Raw genomic sequence first — 12,959 nt, forward strand, 5'->3', positions numbered from 1 at the left:
CACTGAGATCAGCCAGATATCACTCTCCTCCACGTGATGATTAATGACGCCCTGTTTTCAATCTGCCAAAAACTAAACTGGACTTACAAGCGTTCACCTGGCCACGTCAGAGGAGAAACTGAACAAAGAGCAGCGGCCCTCTCCCAGAACAGTAAGCCCTGCCTCCAGCTAAGAGGACGGACACACCGTCCTGCATGGGGTGAGGGAAATCATGCTGTGGACACAAGCAAGCAGCACCTACAGGATTAGGTGAGACCCGGACCATAAACTTAGCCCTCTTCTGCTTCAGATCACTTGTTCAGTCCAGTTCTAGCCATTAACCTCCCCACGGTGAGAGATTTTCCAATCGGGATGAAAAAACCTAATAAAGAGGGTGCTCTTAGAAGACTTCAAAACCCAAGTTCTCCTTTGTCCGTTTTAAGAGAGCCAGTAATACACCATGTAACCAAACAATTCTTCAAGCACTTATTACCAACATAAAGGTGCAGGAGGAGGAGAATGGGTATGATACAGTTCCCAGCATCCCCACGCTTACAGTTACAAGGGCCACGGCAGGCTTGTTTATCAGCTCCACTTCCAGACCCGAGGACACAAGAACTGCTGATTCCTTCAAGGAGGAAAAAGGGAAAGAGCTCAGACACACATATCCTTTCTTCCTAAAAAAGAGGGAGCAAAGAAGTTAACCGTCAGAATTGCCTGGGGTGTCTGGAGCAGCTGTGACAGACATCACAGGGCACCACGTGCTGCTGGATGGACAAGACACAGTTTTTCTCACAACGAACCCACAGGCCCTGGTTCCTGGCATGTGTTTAAAAGCACATCAATATGAAAAAACTCACTACCACATCAGTACTGTGTGTCCAGCCGACAGTCCTTAACAGTGCTGTACATAAGACTCACCTGTGGTGCCTGCTGAAAGGCCACCAGGCCCCCAACCCCAGGACAGGCCCTCTCAGGGAGGGCCTGGCATTTTTGTCGTGGTGGTTGTTCATGGGATTCTGATGTGCAGACAAAGCAAGAACCAGAGTGTTAACATCAAGATCAGAAAGACACTGTCCACACACACTCAGGAACTCAGTCCAAAGAATTAGTAACTGTAACAAAAGCTAGTAAAACAGAAGGCACAGCAGGCAAGCAGGTTTGTATTTTTCCTCCAAGTTGTAAGATCTCAGTGCAAATTCTACATTTATGATCCCTTATCCCAACTTTATCAAGCTGCACAAGAGATACACTATAAGTATAAATATAGACACTCAAAAACTTGCTGAAAGAATCAACTAAGCTGGAAGTGGGCAGGACACAGGAGCTCTCCAACAACATCAGCTCCTTACCAGTCCCGTGATGTTTAAAGGCTGACCCAAGTGGAGAAACAGCCTCCAACTAAGATGATACGACATTAATAACGATGGCTTGTTACTGAAGTTTTCATATAACCATAATCTCCTCTTAGCAGTAGGATTACTTCTGCAGGGCAGAAACTGACTTACACGTTTCTCCAAACCTCCCTGAAACAGAGCCCAGTGCTGGACGCAGGAAGAACTTGCTGAATGATTAATATTGGCTCAACAAAAAGCAGAAGCTCACAGTGAGGATGCACCTATTCGAAAGGAGACTTTCCTGGAATACAGATCAACATTTCAGCCCCATGATTTGACAGGACAAAACTCTTCACCATTTAAGTGCAAATAAAAGCCATATATATAAGTCTGGGTGCCAATCATTTCAATAATAATCAAGTTAATTTTGTTCACAGTTAACAGAAGACCATTAGAAACCAATCAAACATTCTCTCAAGCTTGAACGAACCGAACAGAAGTCCTGAGCACACAAACAAGAACATGGGGGAAATACAGAGGTTGTTATTAAATACGCCAGACTGCAAAGCCTGCAGCGGACACGGAGCACAATGGAAAGCTGTGACAGACGAGATGGTAAGCTCCATTCAGGCAGCCGTCCTGGGCTGCAGAGGGCTAAACGTGTACTCTCCAAGGCAACATTCACGGCAGCATGATCACTCCCTTCCATGAAAAGCTACCCATAAAAATTAATGACCAATTTTGATAAAATTAAGACATTTTGCCAGCTTTCATCCTCCCTCCCCAATTTAGCTTAGAGTTTGAGGAATGGGTCTGACCGATGCACAGGCCCCTGACTCCCAGTCACCATCCACAGAAAGGACATAAAAAATGAAGAGGAGATGATAACACGTAAGTGGTAAGCCTGTGGGTGAGATTCAAAAGCCTTCCCCTGCCTCCAAATTTGAAATACTGGCAGATCATTTAAGAGAAAGGAGGTGGTGGGGCAGAGATGCTGACAAATTCTCTTCTGTCTAGAGGCCAGGTAACAACTCAAAGCTGAGGTAAGACTAAGTGTGTTTCATTTAGGTAAGGACCCCACCAATAACCGCCTTATGGGTGACACATGGAAAGCCTTTCTTACACCCATGACCCTACCACCCTTTAGAGAAAATCTGGGAAATTAAATACTGATGCCTAACTCCTTAAATTTCTCTCACCCAGGAGGTTTTACTACATGGGAGAGCTTTTCTCTTTAATACCTTATGAACTAGTCCATCTCAATAATTAAAACCATGTTGTAATAATTTGGTGCAGCCACTGTGGAAAAAAGTATGGAGATTCCTTAAAAAACTAAAAATAGACTAACCGTATGATCCAGCAATCCCACACCAGGGCATGTATCTGGAGGGAACTCTAATTCAAAAAGACACATGCACCCCAGTGTTCAGAGCAACACTGTTTACAATAGCCAAGACATGGAAACAGCCTAAATGTCCAATGATAAATGACTGGATAAAGAAGTTGTGGGTGTGGGTGTGGGTGTGGGGGTGTGTGTGTGGGGGGGTATGTGTGTATGAATACTACTCAGCCATAAAAAAAGAATGAAATAATGCCATTTGCAGCAACATGGATGGACCTAAAGATGACCACACTAAGTAAAGTAAGTCAGACAAAGACAAATACCATAGGACATCACTTAAGTGTGCAATCTAAAATATGATACAAATGAACATATTTACAGAACAGAAATAGACTCACAGACACAGAAAACAAATCTACAATTACCAAAGGGGAAAGGCAGGGGGAGGGATAAATTAAGAGTCTGGGATTAGTAGACACAAAGCACTATATACAGAATAGATAAACAACAAGGTCTTACTGTATATATAGCACAGGGAACTATATTCAACAGCTTGTAATAACTGTAATGACAAATCATGAAAAAGATATGTATAACTGAATCACTATGCTGTACATCAGAAACTAACACAACATTGTAAATCAACTATATTTCAATTAAAAAACAAAAAATCCACGTTCCAAGACCATAACTGTGTCTCATGTGAATAAGGAAATTCCACTACAAATCAAATCTAATACTGCAACTCAGGTAGGAGGGAAAGAGGCCCCTTTCGAACCTTAAGGTATCCTTAAGGTTCACCGATCATGAGAGCTGATCGAGAAACTGCACAAAACTACAGCCCCTAAAGGGCTGAGAACACCTCACATTCGAATGAGAAGACTCCTAGCCCAAGTCCTGTCCCAAGGGCAGCAAAGCAGTGCCAAGGAAATGGGATAGAGATGGCCTGTCCCTTACCACTCTGGCTTACATGCTTCCTTACAGCTCCAGCTTCTTTTAGGAGGTGGGAAATCTGGCTTCCTTTCCTACAATGAGAAAAGCCCAGTTTCCCCAGAGTAATACTTCCCGGTCCGCAAAGAATGATACAATAAAGTAAAAAAGACAAGGTCCCCATTCCAGTGACGCATCTGCTCCAGGACACAGCAGAACAGTTTATTAGCAGCCTGCATTGCATTTGTTTGTGAATTGCCTGTTCATGTCCTTTACCAATTTTTCTTAGGGGTGGTATTTTCTATTGATTTAAAAAGCTTACAAAGAAGAATAACTTGAAGCAAATTTGTTACTGAAAGGTTGTGATTTTGTGTGCGGTCATTTGTGAGTGTGTGTTTGGTCACAGAAATGTTACCAAATCCATAAATTTCTCCTTTATGGTTCCTGCCGTTGGAGCCGTGTTTATAGAGCTCTACAGGTAGCTATTAATACTTCCCGCCCCCGACCATTTTGTGAAATGACACGAATCAATCTCCCCCTTTCCTTCTGACACTATGACGAGAATACATGCCAGAAATATTTTGCACTGAGCATCTATAACGGTAATGAAAAAAAAATTTTTTTACACTAATGAATACTGTAAGAAAAACCATAGACAAACTCAGAACAATTACTTTTAAAAGCTTTGGGCAATTTAGAGGGTCTTCTTCTCTTAGTTCAATTACTATACTTTTCTTAAAAACCTTTATCTGAAATTGCCAGGGAAACGCTCCATCTACAAATTCCCAAACTTGCTATCTCACAATTTCATTACCAGGATTCCACCGCTTAACTCTTTTCAATTCATTTAATCCATTAGACTCCTCATAACCCATGACCCCTTATGGAGATTAGATTCGATATTGGTCTAAGATTCTAGACTCTAAAACCACAGTGACTTTTGTACGTAGCTAACATTTTCCGAATGCTTATTATGTTCCAGGTCCTACTGCTGAGTCCTTTGGGTATTCCGTGCTTCACTGACTGCAAGACGCACACCCACCCGCGCCAAACCAGGAAGTTTACAATCAACTGTACGTCATGTACTAACTGATGGCTTTTTCCTCAATAGTACATGGAATAATGTCTTACAATTAGCAGCATCCCAGATTAAATGAAACATGGGAGGCTAACTCATTTCATCTTATGATCAGTCCTGAGGCTGGTACTATTATCTCTATTTTTCAGATGAGGGTAAGTGAGCTTCAAAAGTTAACAGCAGCTTTCCCAAGGTTATAAAAAGCAAGTAAGTGTTGGGGCGTGGACTTAAACTCAGGCAACCTGACTCTAGAGCCTTATTTCTTAATCTATTGGCTATCTCTAAGCCAGAATCATCTCTATCAACATTCCTTTCCAATCTTACTTTCGGGCCAACAAGTCACACTAAAAAGCGACAATGACCTAGTGTACTCTACAGCCACCTCAAACCTCACCCCAGGCTTCCCTCAACTGTTCAAACTTCGAGCTCTCCATAGATCTCCTGACAACCACCTACAATGGTTCTTCCAAAACTTCTCTGTTATTCTTAAACTTCCAGTACCACTTTCTGATTCCCACAGCTCACCAGCCTAATGAAGGGACTGATCAGACTCCTACCCTACTAGGAAACCCCGTGCAGCTGGCGTGAGCTCTGCCATCTGCTTTCCTCTCTAACCTAGACCCCATTCTGCTTCTTTCTCAATCTCCCTCCTTACCATGACGGATGGATACACATCCCCCGTGCTCCAGATCACTAACTCCATCATCTCTGATTGTTCTCCGTCCATTAACTTCTTTCCCTCAACCTTCGAATATGAAGACATCTCGTCTAGTTTGAAACATAAGTCACTCGAGGGCATATAAGACTCTATTTCTCATTTCTTAATATACTCAGTCCTTCCCCCTCAACTACGTTCACTTGATTGCACTGACATTTTCCCCTTCACCCTGAACCATACAACATCTCCCCCTTTGAACCGATGTCTGGAATCTCTCTTCCCTTGGCATCCTCTCACCCCACATCTTTCTTTTAGTTCGTTCCTTCTTTTGTCTACTTCAAACATGCCTCTCCCTTCAACTGATTCCTAATTGTGGCATCAATGGAAGATTGAACTCACCAGCTCTTTTTTTCAGTTCATGGTCCTTTCCAAATACCCATCTGTTCTTAGATGTTCAATCATCGTTCCCATTAGTCCCAGTAGATGACTACCGCGAATCTCCATGTAAAGCTCTGAGCCCTTCCCTAGGCTTTAGCTTAGTTACGTTATCTCCAAATTGCCTGTGGAATACTGAGATACCTCACCTCAAATTCAACCTGTCAACTCTGATTTATCATCCACACAAGCTTTATTCCTTCTACAACCAGTTCTTCTCTCTTCCTAAGTAAAGGCTTTATTATTTTCCAGCCACTCAGGATGGAAACTTAAGAATAATCTCTGACACCTTTCTCTCCCACTACCCCATAGCCAAATAATCACCAAGTGTTTTTTGGCTCACACAACCCACCTCCTTAGAGAGAGAACTCAAAAGAGCTTCCTTACTCTCCTGGCATAAATGCTCTACCCCTCCACCCCAAACTGCATGCTCAAAAACATTCAGTGACTTTCCAGCTCTTCCAGGTTCTGGCATGCTAAGGTCCTCAAATCTTCATCCAGCTTAATCTTCCCGAACACCTCTCCCAGCTCGTTGTACAAGGGGCCCCATCAGAAATACCACGGGGGTCGGGCAGAGCTGCGTACCAGCCTCCAGGTCTGTGCTGTCCAGTGACAGCACATTGCTAAATTGGTGGCTATTTAAACATAAATAAATGAAAGTTAAAAATGCAGTACTCCTCAGTTGTGCTAGCCACCTTTTAAGTGCAAACAGCCACTTGTAGCTAGTGGCTACAGTATCGGATGGCATACATACAGAGTTTCACTGGACAGCTCCTAACACTCGTATTTACCCCCTGAGTCTCCACCACTGCTCGCCCAGAATGCCTCTTCCTCCTACCTATGCAAACCCACCCGCCCTTCCATACCATGGAGGGCCTCAGGTGAGCAGTTTGCACCACTTACTCCTATACTACCTTGCAGCAACTCTTGTAATGTTGCATTTAATTTTTCATTTTTATGTGCCTTCTCTGCAGTTACTGAGCCGCTCTGAACTAATAAATCTTTGAGTAAGTGAAACATATGCTCATTACAATACTGCATCAAAATTATCCAATGAGGAGATATTTAATACCCCTCTCCTCCATTAAAAAGACATGTTTTCTTTCAGTCGAAACCAACAAAGGATCTTACATTTAGCTAACTAAATAATGACTTAATTTAATGCCTAATTATAATACTTGAAAGATAATTAGTTTCCTTTTTTTTCTTGCAGTATTTGAAACTGAAAGAAAAAAAACTATAAAGGTCTGAAATACTTCCACTTTGCATAAGCACACCACAAAGAAACCACAAAAGACAGACAAGGAGAGGAAAATGAATGAATAGTTTGAGTAACTATACCTAACTATCCAAGACTGTAGGAAAAAATATAGTACAGCTGCCCTAAAATTAAGCAGAAACTAAAAATAAAGCATTAAAAATTTATGCATATGAATATATTGCTGAATCCAAAGCTAGACCTCTCTTACTCTCCTTTTTGCAAACATGCCATAGTGACTACATATTTTCATTGTGAGCTCAAAGCATACAGATGCATAATTAACTGTGGTGTGTATATATGTTTTCCTTGAAATTCAGGCTTGTCTATCTCAAGAAAATAAGTTAAGAAACCAATCCACCACACCACAGGCCTGCGTTCTTATAAGAGAAGAAGGCTCCTTACCTGAACACTAGGAATCGAGCAGGGATTTGGGAGAATGGCCAGGTAAGGATTCCCTCAAACCTTAGAGGGTTTGATGCTTTATCTTCAGGATGGAGTCTTCCCTAAAGTTCTGATTTGGCTTCTAACAAAAATCACAAAGATGTTAAACTGCTCGAATCCTGCAGTTCCCAGTACCTGCCTAAAAATCTGATACAGTCACTGGAGCCGAACTGTTTAAGAAAATTTTGGCTCTTCCCATCAGAAAGATAGCTTTCCTTATGGAAATGAATGCTCTACAGAGCCCGCTCATTTCTGCACGTCAGCCACAGCACCTGCAAATGTTACTTTTCCATGACTAGTAGTACATCTCTAAAACCGACACCATCTTAATAAGGAACACCAAAGTGAAGATTTTGACTTAGATTTTAAGTACATTCATGCGATTTAGCTTAGTCTTTTTTTTTTTTTTTTTAAGGAAGTAACTCTAGAAGAAGTGTTAAAAAATACTTCAGGTATTTTTGCGGCAAATCAGATGACAGCTCACCAGATTAGACTGAACCGCTGCTCTCCGAGGTTTAACAGCACAAAAGGAACAGAGTCAAGGGACTTCAGTTCGCAGCAAAATGGAGATGCCTCTATTTGTTATCAAAGCACGTCCTGCTATTCTTGGCACCAAAAAGTAAAGCCAGAGCTTCCAGGTTGGTGACCACGTGAAGGTGTCAAGAGGAAGGGGAGCCTGGAGAGGGCATGGAAGCTCTGTGCCCCTTCCCTGCACCTGGCCTGTGCATCCCTTCCACCTGGCTGTTCCTGACTTGTATCCACTTACAATAAATCAGTAATAGTAAGTTTTAAAAAAAAGAAAAGAAAAACCACATACCAAAGTACAATTACTGAGAACACTCCATCAACTTCAATGGCATTTTATGACTTAATATGGAATTTCTCTACCTTTCCATATGTAAATTATCCTTTTTCTCCTTAGACCTTTCCAACTCTCTCCCTAGTGCCCCCAAGCTCCTTCCCTAAATATCCCAATCTGTCTGTAGCTTTTGGTTGGGAATGTGATTTGTTTTTGAGAGCAAAAAGAGATGCGTAGAGCAGAACTGCCTGATTTAGTCTGAACTTTGTACCATCTCGGATCACCCATTTTCTAGTAAGGTCCCATGATTAAACCAGGCATAGGGCTTTTCTGTTCCATCTCTAAAATGAAAAAAAAAAAATCAGTATTAGTCTGTAAAAAACAACTCTCTGAGGTTGTCAGACTTGATCCTACTCAGTTCAAACAATGCTGGGAACAAAAAGTCACTATCACGCCAAAAAATTCTTCTTTCCTCCCCTCCCCAAATAACACTGGCTATGCTCAGACCAAAGCCCCAGGAACACAGCGAGTGCGGTAGGAAAAAATAAACAAATGAGAAGGTGACAATGAGAGTGACCTGGATTTAGGACTTCTCTCCTCCAATCACCAGATAGATAGGCAGACAGAGAGCAAGTCTGGTGTCTTCCGTGGGACTCGGATTGCTCAATTTGATATCATCCAGCTGGATAAGAAAACTTTCAGAGCAGCTTTTCACAGGCGATATCTCTATTCTTCGTAAAGGAAATTACAAATCTTAATGTTTCTGAACACAAGGCAGTCCCATGATGTCCTTTACCTGAAGTGTCATGCAATTTGCGTACTTCTGTGTACACACAAGCCTATGAGGGCATATAAGCATTTCTGGACTGGCAGGTGGGAGTGACAAGGAGACAGACTCTACAGTTTCATCAGATTCTTAAACCAAAAAAAAAAAAAAAAGAAAGAAAGAAAAGAAAAAGAAAATTTATGAACGACTGAATTGTAAAACCATACAAAAGGTAACATTAAATGTAAAAAGAAAAAAATTCCAAAGAACTGGCAATGAACTATTTGTCTCTCAAGGTGCAGGGTTTATTTAACAGCTAAGGGAAGACTAATTTTGACAAGATAAACTGAATACCAGAACTTTTTTCAGTACCATCAGCTCATGATTATATAAAAGAAAGCCAAGGGGAACGTGACAGGAATTATCCAGAAAAGCAGAGATAAAACTAATTTGGCATTACTTTTATGTCAGACTTATTCTTCTAATTATATTCTGCTGAGATACATATTCACATTATGTTTCCTTTATTAAGCACTTATAAGAAGACAAGAGACGACAGCCTAGAAAAGCACAACAGAGGGCAAATCTGCTTAAAAGCCGAAAAAATAAAAGTAAAGTCACGTCTACACTGGAATTAATGAAGCCCAGCAGAACAATGATTATTTAAGTATTCTGGACAACCGTATTCATACAGATACAGTTAACAGGGAGGCTCCAGAGTCACACTGCCTGGTTCACAACACACCCAAGCTTATAATCATGTATGTACCCTGAGGCAGGGCAATGAATCAGTCTGAACTCAGTTTCTTGACCTGTAAAATGAGACAATAGCAGTACTTAGGGAAGTTCTGAGGCTTAAATGAGATGAGTATTGAACACGAGGACATAGTAAAAACACAGGAAAAAAATCAGCTACCGTTTACTCCTCCTGCCCAAAGCTCTAAATCAAATTAGAATCCATGACCCCAGTGATACGCACGTTTCCACTGAAAAGTCAACCTCATTTTCTCCCATAGCTTCAACTGTCACTTCCAAACTTCAACAAGAGCAACCAGAAAGTAGCAAAACTGACATGTATCTGTTTGTCTTTGACCCCACCACCTCATCCACACAGGTAGCAAGCAGAGAAGCAGCCAAAAGATGAGCAGAAAAGGAGGATGAGAGGCAAGGGCTGGAGAGCAGCAGTGTCCAACACAGCCTTCTGGGATGATGAGACGGTTCTGTGCCTACGCTCCCCAGTGTGGGAGCCATGAGCCACATTAGCTATTGAGCCCTTCAAATGTGGCCATTGCTACTGAGAAGACGAATTCTTATTTAACTTTCATTAATTTCAATGTAAATATCCGCATGCGGTTATGGCTGCTTTACTGGACGGCACAGCCCTAAATGACCCATAAACCAAACATGGATTGCCAGAAATTTAAGAAAAGAATAAGAATCTTCTTTTCTCAAGTTGTTCATATGTTAAATTCAAATATCTCTGTTTTCATTGGAGACCTGATAACTAGACTTGTTAAAGTAATAACTTTTTGTTTTGCTTATGGTTTCCTTTGCTGTGCAAAAGCTTGTAAGTTAAAAAAAAATAACTTATCAGCAGATGCATCAATGAAGAGCAACTCAGCATTAATAGAAGGATCAGAGACATGAAGTACAAGGTCCTTCGATATTTCCGAAGGTCCCCAAGGCCAACTTAAATTCAAGCTCACATGAAGCCTGATACAGTACACGGATCAGAGCTGCAAAGGTCCTTACTGGCAACCCTCAAAGCATGCATTTCTCCACTACCAAATGGAAAGCTACTTAGACAATGCAGACTGCACATCCCTTAACTTATCCTCAATTTTTTCAGAGACTCAGAGTTCTGTAAGCCCTTCTCCGTTTTCAGGAACGCTAGCGGTTCGGCCTTTCCACTACAAACAAAATCCATGTACCACCCATATCTGAAGAACGCCAGACTCCTGCTTAGTTGCCCCTGTAATACAGTTTAATTATGATGACTGAACTAATAGGCTGACATCATAGACTTTTACAGGCTGACCCCATGTCATCCTGATGTATCATTTTGCACCAGTTCAGTGCTGTAAATCAATTTAAGATCTCAGGCAGGTTGAAAAGGCTGGTAATGATGCTTTCTCTGCCGTCTCTGGAGACTCCATATTATACACAACTTACATTATTTATAAAGCCTCCATGATGCCTCCATTAGCCTTGTAAGACTACACAAATGAGATCTTTTATACACACACAACTTGGCCTTGATTATGTAGGCGACTGCAGCTTAAATATTCTTGTCTAATTACACTCAAGTTTATTCTTTTTCCAATCCAACCAAGCTACTGAACCCAGAATTACTAGAAATCAAAATTACCAGCTGCAATTTAGTTTTTAACTAATAAATGTACGTGGGAAAATGAGACTGACTTCTTCTTAATGCTTTAATGAACTCAGTAGAAAACGAAAATTAAATTCCAAGAGGTGTAAGAGGTTAACATTTCTAATGGCCTAAAAACTGTCATCTCTCTAAAATGCTAAGGTCATCAGCTCTTCATTGTTATAAAACCAAAGGATACTACAAAAAGAAAAAATGTATTTGGTTACATACCTATGGTTGGAGGGGTCAAAACTAAATCAAGGACAAAACCCTCCCCCCTCAGAAGAAATCCGACCCTGCCCAGATCCTCCAGAGGCTCTGGCATCACCCACCTCTAGCAAATCATCTCCCACGACACTGGTTATAGTTTCCTAAGAATTGCAGTATTCCACAAATGTACACCACCTGCACAGAAATATCAAATAACTGCAAATGGGGAAGAGGGAGGGGGCTGGGGAGGACAAACACTTCAATCAGTACAGCATACTGAGGCCTGGCACCTCAGTCAGAACAACCCTAATGCAAAATATTTATACTAACTGAAAATCCTGGGGGCAGTGAACACTCATTCTGCCTCCATTCTCTTTAAATAGTGGTTCCAATACAGCTCACCTACCTCCAATAAAGCGGCAAGTGGTAACCAGAAACAAGATGAAAATTCAACCTGGGCAGAGAACAGTTTTCTTATTGTGTTACTGAAAGGAGGCATGTTATCCACGACAGGCGATCAGAGCGAGCAATGTTCTGAAATAAAAGCGAATATTCCGCCACTGAGCTGCGGGCTAAGAGTTTCAGCAACAGAAACAGAGAGAGATCAGGCAACTTCTGTATCCTACCTACTTCCACCTACTTTCAAACTTCAGCTATAAGGGCAAGAGAACCTTAGGGGAAAGAAAAAGGCAGGTGGTCACAGCACTCACGACAACGATGCTCTCTCGGGAGCTGGTTCTGAGACGCGCCTCAATTTTCCGAAGGGACGCACCTTACTGGGGGGTCCAGCAAAGTGCATGTAAAAATCGTCCGCGCCTCCAAATAAACAAAAGCCGCAGCTACTGTAGTTGTAAGATCCGGCAGGCGTCTGTTCCTCCTCCCTTCCCAGACTACATCAAGGAAACGCTCTCCCGGGAAGCCTTCATATACATTAAGCAACTAGAAAAACAAGCCCACGTCTGTCTCTCTCACACCCACCACCCCCACCTTGCTGCAGAAACAACCCCGAGAAACACTAACAAAGACAGGGCGCCGAGTAAATGAACAGTTGTTCAGCAGCGAACTCACAAATACACATGCAGTGAGGCAATCGAATCCGGGAAAGGGAAAGGAATGAGAGGACACTTGGGGAGACTCAGGGGGTGTAGGCGGAAGAGAGAAAGAAAGAGAGAAAATTACGCGCCGCCGCCGCCGCCAAACCTTTGAATAAATTAGAGGGAATTTCGGTACGAACTTTCCTTGACCTCGACCCCCAAGAGGCTGGTGAGGGGCAGAGGAGGGAACCCGTCCCGGACGCGGAGGGACCCAGGGCAGCGGGCGTCCGCCTCGCGGCAGCGCAGCTCCGCGGGAAG

General features: G+C 42.2%; 1 protein-coding gene and 1 long non-coding RNA gene across 14 annotated transcripts in view; one reads left to right on the forward strand and one right to left on the reverse strand.

Moving 5' to 3' along the window:
* The window catches only part of SMAD1 (SMAD family member 1), a 68,406-nt gene that overhangs the window by 53,552 nt on the left and 1,895 nt on the right, over positions 1 to 12,959 (reverse strand). Inside the window, exon 2 of one of the 13 annotated variants that reach the window (XM_072976228.1) lies at positions 536 to 656. The exons of 7 other annotated variants lie outside the window; for them this stretch is intronic. The gene's annotated coding sequence lies outside the window, so the exon portion shown is untranslated. 5 more of the 13 variants (XM_072976265.1, XM_072976267.1, XM_072976220.1 and 2 more) reach the window with 5 other exon arrangements.
* LOC140699994 (uncharacterized) lies at positions 7,310 to 8,246 on the forward strand. The gene is made up of 2 exons (XR_012078196.1): positions 7,310 to 7,464; positions 7,877 to 8,246. It is a non-coding gene; the product is annotated as an uncharacterized lncRNA (long non-coding RNA).

The sequence above is a fragment of the Vicugna pacos genome, chromosome 2 (genome assembly GCF_048564905.1).
Source record: "Vicugna pacos chromosome 2, VicPac4, whole genome shotgun sequence".
In the NCBI taxonomy this organism is placed as follows: Eukaryota; Metazoa; Chordata; class Mammalia; order Artiodactyla; family Camelidae; genus Vicugna; species Vicugna pacos.